At 38.1% G+C, this 11,188-nt stretch overlaps 1 pseudogene; it reads left to right on the top strand.

The window, feature by feature from the left end:
- The first annotated feature begins 8,292 nt into the window (after positions 1 to 8,292).
- LOC133243638 (small nucleolar RNA U3) lies at positions 8,293 to 8,380 on the top strand (annotated as a pseudogene).
- Positions 8,381 to 11,188: the final 2,808 nt, after the last annotated feature.

Here is an 11,188-nt window from a genome sequence, read left to right as displayed (position 1 = left end):
AAATTGCCAACATCTACTCAATCATAGAAAAAGTAAGGGGATTCCAAAAATACATCTACTTCTGCTTTGTTGACGATGTGAAAGCATTTTTGTGGGTCACAACAAACTATGGAAAATTCTTAAAGAGATGAGAAAAACAGACCACCTTACCTGTCTCCTGAGAAATCTGTATGTAGGTCAAGAAGCAACAGTTTGAACTGGACATAGAACAATGAACTGGTTCAAAATTGAGAAAGGAGTATGTCAAGGCTGTATATTGTCACCCTGTTTATTTAAGTTATATTCAGAGTATATCATGCAAAATGCCAGGCTGAATGACTCACAAGCCAGAATCAAGATTTCCTGGAGAAATATCTGCAACCTAAGGTATGCTTATGATACCACCCGAATGGCAGAAATAGAAGGGGAACTAAAGAGCCTCTTGATGAAGGTGAAAGAGGAGAGTGAAAACACCGTCTTAAAGCTCAACATTCAAAAAAACTAAGATTATGGCATCTGGCCCCATCACTTCTTGGCAACTGGATAGGGAAAAACTAGAAAATAGTGACAGATTTTATTTTCTTCGGTTCCAAAATCACTGCAGATTGTAGATGCAGTCTTGAAATTAAAAGACTCTTGCTCCTTGAAGAGAAGCTATGACCAACCTAGACAGCATATTAAAATGCAGAGACATCACTTTGTTGACAAAGGTCAGTATAGTATAGCTATGGTTTCTCCAGTAGTCATGCAAGGATGTGAAAGTTGGACCATAAAGAAGGGTGGGCGCTGAAGAATTGAGGCTTTGAATTGTGGTGCTGGAGAAGACTCTTGAGAGTCCCTTGGACTGCAAGGAGATCAAAGCATTCAGTTCTAAAGAAAATCAACCCTGAATATTCATTGGAAGACTTAGGCTGCAGCTCCAATATTTGGCCACCTGATGTGAAGAGCCAACTCATTGGGAAAGACCTTGATGCTGGGAAAGACTGAGGGTAAGAGTAAAAGGGAGTGGCAGAGGATGAGATGGTTAGATAGCAATGCTGACTCAATTGACAGGAGTTTGAGCCAACTCTAGGAGATAATGAAGGACAGGGAAGCCTGGCATGCTGCAGTTCATGGTTTGTCAAAAAGCCCAACACAACTTTGTTACAGAAAAATGAGCAGCAATTAGTCATGTGAATATGGGTTTGTTTCTGGGATCTCTTCTGTTTCATTAACCTATTTGTGTGTGTGCCAGTACCGAACTGTTCTGATTACTGTAGCTTTGTAGTATAGTGTGAAATCAGTTCAGTCACTCAGTCGTGTCCAACTCTTTATGACCCCACAGACTGCAGCATGCCAGGCTTTCCTGTCCATCCTCAACTCCCAGAGCTTGCTCAAACTCATGTCCATTGAGTTGGTGATGCCATCTAACCATCTCATCCTCTGTCATCATGTTCTCCTCCTGCCTTCAATGTTTCCCAGCATCAGAGTCTTTTCCAAGCAGTTAGTTCTTCTCATCAGGTGGTCAAAATATGAAATCAGGTTATCATACTTTCAGTTTTGTTCTTCTTCAAGACTATTTTTGGTATTTGGGGTGTCCTGTGTTTCCCTATACTTTTATAATTATTTGTTTTAACTGTTTTTCTTTCTTCCTTTTTAAGGAATTGCAAGTATTTTTACAATGTTTTCTTCTAATCCATGAACAAGGTATACCTTTCCATTATTTAACACTCTCTTCAATTTCTTTCATCTCTGTCTTATAGTTCTCTGTGTACTGATTGCTTAGCTCCTTAGAATTATTCACAGCTATTTTAGTCTTTTAATACAATTGAAAATGGTATTGTTTTCTTAATTTATTTTTTTTAATAATTCCTTTTTAGTGTATAGAAATGCAGATTTCTGTGTTTTAGTTTTGTATCCTTCAACTTTGTTGAATTCTTTCATGAATTCCAATAGTTTTTTTTGGTGGTGTCTTTCAGACATTTTATATATAGTATAATGTCATCTGCAAGCAGTGACAGTTTTATTTCCTATCCAATTTGGTTTACTTTTATTTATTTTTCTTTTCTGATTTCTGTCGCTAAAACTTTCAATAGTATATTCAATAAAATTTTAGATAGTGGGTATCCTTGTCCTGTACCTGATCTTACAGGGAATTTAAGGTTTTCACTGTTGAGTATGACATTTGTTGTACATTTTTCATATATGGCTTTTATGATATTGATGTAAATTCCTTCTCAACACACTTTAATGGATGTTGAATTTGTCAAAAGCTTTTTCTGAATCTATTGAGATGATCATATGATTATTATTTTTAAATTTCTCAATGAGCTGTATCACACTGATTGATTTGCAGATATTGAATCATTCTTGCATCCCAGGGACAAAAATTTGATTAAGCTGTATTATCCTTTTAATGTATTTTTGAATTTGGTTTGCTAATATTTTGTTTAGCATTTTTATATCCTTGTTAATCAGAGATATTTGCATGTAATTTTATTTTCTTTTTTTCTGTGGTATCTGTGCCCGGTTTTGGTATCAGGGTGATTTTGTACTCATAGAATAGGTTTTTAGGAGCATTTCTTTACATACAGATATTTGGAATAGTTTGATAAGGAGAGGTTTCAACTATTCTTTAATTTTTTGGTAGAATAAACTTGTGAAGCTATCTGGTCCTGGACTTTTGTTTGTTGGGATTTTTTGTTCTTGTTTTTGTTTATTACTAATTCAATTTTGTTAAGGGCAATTGATATGTTCATTTTTTAAAAAAATTCTTCTTGTTTTAGTCTTTGAAGATTGTATATTTCTAGGAATTTTACCATTTCTTTTAGGTTGTCCATTTTATTGGCATGTAGTTGTTTATTAAAATCTCTTATGATGCTTTACTTTTCTGGGGTGTCATGTATAATTTCTTATTTTCTATTTCTGATTTTATTGATTTGGGCTCTCTTTTTATATAATAGGCCTGCCTAAGGATTTAACATTTCTTTTGTTTCATAAAACAAACTCTTATTTTCATTGGTTTTTCTATTATTTATTTAATCTAACAGTGTCAGACTTTATTTTGGGGGACTCCAAAATCACTGCAGATGGTGACTGCAGCCATGAAATTAAAGGACGCTTACTCCTTGGAAGAAAAGTTATCACCAATCTAGATAGCATATTGAAAGGCAGAGACATTACTTTGCCAACAAAGGTCTGTCTAGTCAAGGCTATGGTTTTTCCAGTGGTCATGTATGGATGTGAGAGTTGGTCTGTGAAGAAAGCTGAGCGCCAAAGAATTGATGCTTTTGAACTGTGGTGTTTGAGAAGACTCTTGAGAGTCCCTTGGACTGCAAGGAGATCCATCCAGTCCATTTTGAAGGAAATCAGCCCTGGGATTTCTTTGGAAGGAATGATGCTAAAGCTGAAGGTCCAGTACTTTGGCCACCTCATGTGAAGAGTTGACTCATTGGAAAAGACTCTGATGCTCGGAGGGATTGGGGTCTGGAGGAGAAGGGGACGACAGAGGATGAGATGGCTGGATGGCATCACTGACTCAATGGACATGAGTTTGGGTGAACTTCGGGAGTTGGTGATGGACAGGGAGGACTGGAGTGTTGCGATTCATGGGGTCGCAGAGTTGGACACTACTGAGCGACTAAACTGAAGTGATCATTTAGTTCTGCTATGATCATCATTCTTTATTTCCTTCTACTAACTGGGTTTTTTTTTTTTTTCAATTCTTTTTCTACATTTTTTTTTTTGTTGTAATTTAATTTGCTTACTTAATGATTTTCTTTTTTCCTTAGGTAGATTTTTATTGCTATAAATTCCTTCTTAGAACTGCCTTTGCTACATCCCATAGATTTGGGGTCATTGTGCAGGTATTTAAAAAAAAATCAACTTTGATTTCTTCAGTAAGCCATTTGTTGTTTAGTAGCATTTTGCCAACAAATGTCTGTGTAGTCAAAGCTATGGTTTTCTAGTAGTCATGTATGAATGTGAAAGTTGGACCATAAAGAAGGTTGAACACTCTAGAATTGATGCTTTTAAACTCGTGTTGGAGAAGACTCTTGAGAATCCCTCAGGCTGTAAGGAGATCAAGCCAGTCAATCCTAAAGGAAATCAGTCCTGAATATTCATTAGAAGGACTGATGCTGAAGCTGAAGCTCCAATACTTTGGCCACCTGATCTGAAGAACTGTCTCATTAGAAAAAACCTGATTTTGGGAAAGACTGAAGGCTGAGGAGAAGGGGACAACAGAGTACGAGATGGTTGGATGGCATCACTGACTCAATGGACATGGGTTTGAGCAAGCTCTGGGAGATGGTGAAGGACAGGGAAGCCTGGCGTAGTGCAGTCCATGGGGTCACAAAGAATCGGACATGACTGAGAGACTGAACAACAGAAGCATATTGTTTTGACACCGTGTGTTTGTGTTTTTGTAGGTTTTTTTTTTTTTTTTTTTTCCTTGTGGTTGATTTTAGTCTCATACCTGTTAGGGAAATAAAAATGGAGATAGTCTTCTTTAGGCTTCAAAAGCAGGAGAGCAGGCCTCTAACTTCTGACCCTTCCCGGACTATGTGAGTGTCTGCAAGCACACCAATTGTTACCAGTAAGTCAAATGGCACTTTAGAGAAGAGAAGGAGTGGGTCAGCCTTGGCCAGCCCCTGGGCTCTGGGAAATCTTGTGACTCACAAGATGAAACAAATAGCATTGTAAAGTTAAAGAAAAATTAGAATTGTATTTTTTCTTGCACACTGATGATGATATCAGTTTAAAACCTCAAATTATAAGCAGTAGTCCCCAAAACTGCAATTTGAAGTCTCACCTGCACCACCAAGGGTCCTTTACCCAACTGGGACTCCAGATTGCTATTACTCAGGACTTCAAATCTTGATGTAGGTCTCCGCCCAGTTTGGTGATATATATGCTGTTATCTCTCTATATTTCTATTTCTTTTAATGACTGCATATTGAAATTAAGGTAAATAATCCTCTCTTAAAATTGAAATTGTTTATTTTTGTGTAACAAGTGGTTTCTTTTGTTAACGAATCCTTCTAATCTAAAACTAAAGTAAAACTTTCAGCAAAATAATATGTTTATGGTCAAAAAAGATGCTTGAAATTATTTCAATCTTTATAAATTTATCAAGATTTGCTTTGTGCCTAGCATGCATTCTATAGTGGAGAATGTTCAATGTGCACTTGAAAAGAATGTGTTTTTTGCTGCTTTTGGATGGAATATTCCCTATCATCTCCCTCTGATCTAAGTTCAAATGTATTATAAAATCCCTGAATTTTATCCTCCCTCCAATATGTTGACATGTATTTTACATCATTTTTGTTTTGTGTATCCCTTAGCTTCTTTTTCTGGATGTACATGATTTTATTGCTTTTTCACCTTTTGTCCTTATTAGCTTTCTATATGTTTTTTGTAGTACCTTTACTGCATATTTGTCTTTACTAATGAAATTTTCTTTCATAATTTTTATATTGCTCTTTGTGGCCTTTCTTTTCCACTTAAGAAGCCCCTTTAACACTTCCTGTAAAGCTGGTTTCATGGTGCTCAACTCATTTACCTTTTGCTTGTCTGTAAAATCTTTGATCTCTTGGTCAAACTTGAAAGATAGCTTTGTTGTGTAGAGTATTCTTGTATTTTTCCCCTTTATTTACTTTAATTATACTATGCCATCCCCTTCTAACCTGTAGATTTTCTGTTGAAATGTCAGTTGATAGCCTTACAGGAGCTCCATTGTTAGTACTTTACTGATTTTTCCTTCCTGCTTTTAATATTTTCACTTCATCTTTAACTTTTGTCATTTTAATTGCAATGAATCTTGTTGCATTCCTCTTTGGGTGGATCTTGTTTGAGACTCTTTGTTTCCTGGACATGGATATTTGATTCCTTTCCCATGTTAGGGAATTTTTCAGCCAAATATGTTTTCAAATAAGTTCCCTGTTCTCTTTCTTTTTCTTCTGGGACCCCTACAATGGAAACGTTAATATACTTGATGTTGTCTCAGAGGTCTCTTAAGCTGCCCTCATTTAATTTTTTTTTTCTTTTCTTCTATTCATGTTATGTAATTTCCGCTATTCTGTCTTATATTTTGCTAATCCATTTCTCTGAGTCATCTGATCAACTGTTGATTCCTAAAAAATAATAAATATTATTTATTTCAGATATTGTAATCTTTAGATTTGTTTGGTTCTTCTTTACATAACTTTTTGTTACTCTTCTTACTGTGTTCTTCCATTCTTATTTTGAGTTCTTTGAAGATCATTAGGATCATTACCTTGAGTTCTTTATTGTGGAGATTAATTATCTCTTCACTTAGCTCTTGTGGGGGGCGGTCATCTTGTTTTTGTTTCAAAAATAATTTTCTGTCATTTTATTTTGCCTGCCTGATTCTCTGTGTTTATGTTCATGCATCATGTAAGTTTGTTATACTTCCCAATCTTAGAGAGGTAGCATTATGTAGGAGACATTCTATGAGGTTCAGCCACACACTCCCCTCTTTTCAACAGATCTACGTCCTCTAGAGTTGCCCTTTATGTGGGTGAGTGGGTTATTCTTTCACAGTCAGGCCAACTACTCTGGACATGTGATTAGGCATAATTTTCCCTGGCCCAGTTGGTTGCCAGATTCTTCCAAATGCAGAGGCTGGCTGCTGGCCCATGGTGGTTGGGACAATATCAAATAGCAGATAACTTTAGGGACTCCCTGGTACTGTTAGTTCACTGCCAACTCAGGGATCCCAGAGCTTGTGTCAGTCCAAAGGTGGGTGGGGCCAGGTCAAAGGGCCACTGACTGAGAGGACAAAACTGTTTCTAAACTGATGTATACCCTCTGGTGGACAAGGCAAGAGCCCAGGGAGACAAGGTGCTGGTGCCCACACATTGATATATACAGCCAGGTCCTGGACCTAGTGCTAGCCCACTAGGCATGGTATGTCTCAATATGGCTGGCTTAGGGTTCCTAGGGCTACAAAAAGACCCCTATTAGGGGTGTCATGACCTAGTGCAACTGGGAGGCTTGGCGGGGGGGGGGGGGTGTCTATGTTTGCTTCCAGACTTGCTATCATAAGTAGCTTGACTTCAAGAGTCCTAAGACTTATGCCAGCAGGCTGATGGAAGGGGCTGTGTCCTGACACTAAAAAGCTATAGGGAGGATTCTGGAATAGTATTTGCTCACACCAGTGTCCTTGTGGTAGAATGAGCTCACCAAGATGACTAATGCCAGTGTCTGTGTCCTCAGGGTGTGTCTTAGTTGCCTCCTGCCTCTCCCAGAGCACTTGAAGATCAGCAAGTGAAGCTGAATCAGATGTCTTTCAAATTACTGTCTTAGGTGCCAGATTTTGTGTGTGCCCTTTAAGAGTCTCTGTTACCCACAGCTTTTTCGTTCTCCAAAAGCAGGCCTTCTAGCCTTAAATACCAATGTTCTGGGTATTCGTTTTCTTTGTGCAGTATCCCTGGGCTGGGGAGCCTGATGTGGGGCTCAGATACCTTACTTCTTGGGTAGAACCACTGCAGTTATGATTAATCCTCAATTTGTGCGTTGCCTACTTGAGATTGTGGGTTTTGACTAGCACATTGCCAAACTACTTGCCTGTATCATTGTCATTACTATTTTATAATTTTAGTTGTTGAGATCTTTTCTACTAGTCTTCAGCTTGATTTCTTTGATGATTTTTCTGTAAATAGTTGCAATTTTTGTGTGCCAATGGGAGGAGGTAAGCTCAGGGTCTTCCTACTTCACCAGTATAGCCACTCCATGTCTTCTGTTTTTCTTAATGTAGGCATTTATTGCTATAAATTTCCCTCTCAAATCTATTGCTGCACCCCATTTTTTGATATATTGCAGTTACATTTTAATTTGCTTCAAGATTCTTTTTTCTTTCCTTTTCTTTTGTGGTCCATTTGTTATTCAGATGTGTAATTATTAATTTTTGCAACTTGTAAATTTTGTAATGATAATTTTTCCAGTTTGCTTGTGTTGTATATTCCATACATTTTGTTCATAAAAGATTTGATATGATTTCAATCTTACATTTTCTTTTTTTTAAATTTTATTTTATTTTTAAACTTTACAAAATTGTATTAGTTTTGCCAAATATCGAAACGAATCCACCACAGGTATACATGTGTTCCCCATCCTGAACCCTCCTCCCTCCTCCATCCCCATACAATCCCTCTGGGTCGTCCCAGTGCACCAGCCCCAAGCATCCAGTATCATGCATTGAACCTGGACTGGCAACTCGTTTCATACATGATATTATACATGTTTCAATGCCTTTCTCCCAAATCTTCCCACCTTCTCCCTCTCCAACAGAGTCCATAAGACTGTTCTATAAAGACTATACTTTCAAGGATCATTTCTATAGTTCGTTCTTACATTTTCTAAAGCTTGTTTTTTGACCTAAAGTCATCTATTGTGTAGAATATTCTGTGTGTGCTTGAGAAGTATGTGTATTTTGGTAGTGCTTGGTGGAATATTCTATATATTTCTATTGTGTCAATGTGGACTAAGATATAGTTCAAATCAAATATTTCCTTATTGGATTTTCTGCCTGGATGTTCTTTCCTTTATTGAAAGTGGAATGTTGGAGACACCTATTATCACTGTATTAGGGTCTGTTTTTCCATTTATTTCTCTTTTCAAATCTGGTCAGTTTAGTTCAGTTTGGTCGCTCAGTCGTGTTCTACTCTTTGTGACTCCATGAATCATAGCACGCCAGGCCTCCCTGTCCAACACCAACTCCCGGAGTTCACTCAAACTCACATCCATCGAGTCAGTGATGCCATCCAGCCATTTCATCCTCTGTCGTCCCCTTTTCCTCCTGCCTCCAATCCCTCCCAGCATTAGAGTCTTTTTCAATAAGTCAACTCTTCACATGAGGTGGCCAAAGTACTGGACTTTCAGCTTTAGCATCATTCCTCCCAAAGAACACCCAGGGCTGATCTCCTTCAGAATGGACTGGTTGGATCTCCTTGCAGTCCAAGGGACTCTCAAGAGTCTTCTCCAACACCACAGTTCAAAAGCATCTGTTCTTCAGCACTCAACTTTCTTCACAGTCCAACTCTCACATCCATACATGACAACTGGAAAAACCATAGCCTTGACTAGATGGACCTTTGTTGGCAAAATAATGTCTCTGCTTTTGAATATGCTATCTAGGTTGGTCATAACTTTCCTTCCAAAGAGTAAGTGTCTTTTAAATTCATGGCTTCAATCATCATCTGCAGTGATTTTGGAGCCCAGAAAAATAAAATCAAGCCACTATTTCCCACATCTATTTGCCATGAAGTGATGGGACTGGATGCCATGATCTTCGTTTTCTGAATGTTGAGCTTTAAGCCAACTTTTTTACTCTCCACTTTCACTTTCATCAAGAGGCTCTTTAGTTCTTCTTCACTTTCTGCCGTAAGGGTGGTGCCATCTGCATATCTGAGGTTATTGATATTTATCCTGGCAATCTTGATTCCAGCCTGTGTTTCCTCCAGCCCAGCGTTTCTTATGATGTACTCTGCATATAAGTTAAATAATCAGGGTGACAGTATATAGCCTTGATGTACTTCTTTCCCAATTTGGAACCAGTCTGTTGTTCCATGTCCAGTTCTAATTCTTGCTACCTGACCTGCATACAGGCTTCTCAAGAGGCAGGTCAGGTGGTCTGGTATTCCCATCTCTTTCAGAATTTTCCACGGTTTATTGTGATCCACACAGTCAAAGGCTTTGGCATAGTCAATAAAGCAGAAATAGATGTTTTTCTGGAACTCTCTTCCTTTTTTGATGATCCACAGATGTTGGCAATTTGATCTCTGGTTCCTCTACCTTTTGTAAAACCAGCTTGAACATCTGGAAGTTCACTGTTCACATATTTCTGAACTCTGGCTTGGAGAATTTTGAACATTACTTTACTAGTATGTGAGATGAGGGCAATTGTGTGGTAGTTTAAGCATTCTTTGGCATTGCCTTTCTTTGGGATTGGAATGCAAACTGACCATTTCCAGTCCTGTGGCCACTGCTGAGTTTTCCAAATGTGCTGGCATATTGAGTGCAGCACTTTCACAGCACCCTCTTTTAGGATTTGAAATAGCTCAACTGGAATTCCATCACCTCCACTAGCTTTGTTCATAGTGATTCTTCCTAAGGCTCACTTGACTTCGCATTCCAGGATGTCTGGCTCTGGGTGAGTGATCACACCATCGTGATTATCTGGGTTGTGAAGATCTTTTTTGTACAGTTCTTCTGTGTATTCTTGCCATCTCTTCTTAATGTCTTCTGCTTCTCTTAGGTCCTTACAATTTGTGTCATTTATTGAGCCCATCTTTGCATGAAATGTTACCTTGGTATCTCTTATTTTCTTGAAGAGATCTCTAGTCTTTCCCATTCTATTATTTCTCTCTATTTTTTTGCACTGATTGTTGAGGAAGGCTTTTTTATCTCTCCTTGCTATTCTTTGGAACTCTGCATTCAAACGGGTATATCGTTCTTTTTCTCCTTTGCTTGTTGCTTCCCTTCTTTTCACAACTATTTGTAAGGCCTCCTCAGACAGCCATTTTGCTTTTTTGCATGTCTTTTCCATGGGGATGATCTCGATTTCTGTCTCCTGTACAGTGTCACGAACTTCCGTCCATAGTTCATTAGGCACTTTGTCTGTCAGATCTAGTCCTTTAAATCTATTTCTCACTTCTACTATATGGTCATAATGGATTTTATTTAGGTCATACCTGAATGGTGTAATGGTTTTCTGCACTTTCTTCAATTTCATTCTGAATTTGGCAATAAGGGGTTCATAATCTGAGCTACAGTCAGCTCCCAGTCTTGTTTATGCTGACTGTATAGAGCTTCTCTATCTTTGGCTGCAAAGAATATAATCAATCTGATTTTGATGTCGACCATCTGGTGAAGTCCATGTGTAGAGTCTTCTCTTGTGTTTTTGAAAGATGGTGTTTGCTATGGCTAGTGCATTCTCTTGGCAGAACTCTGCCTTTGCCCTGTTTCAATCTGTACACCAAGGCCAAATTTGCCTGTTACTCCAGGCGTTTCTTGACTTCCTACTTTTGCATTCCAGTCCCCTATAATGAAAAGGATATCTTCTTTGGGTGTTAATTCTAGAAGGTCTTGTAAGTCTTCATAGAACTGTTCAACTTCAGCTTCTTCAGCATCACTGGTCAGGGCATAGACTTGGATTACCGTGATGTTGAATGGTTTGCCTTTTGAATGAATAGATCATTCTCTCATT

Source organism: Bos javanicus, chromosome X (genome assembly GCF_032452875.1).
Source record: "Bos javanicus breed banteng chromosome X, ARS-OSU_banteng_1.0, whole genome shotgun sequence".
NCBI classification, from domain to species: domain Eukaryota; kingdom Metazoa; phylum Chordata; class Mammalia; order Artiodactyla; family Bovidae; genus Bos; species Bos javanicus.
This window is presented reverse-complemented; position numbering and strand designations above follow the sequence as displayed.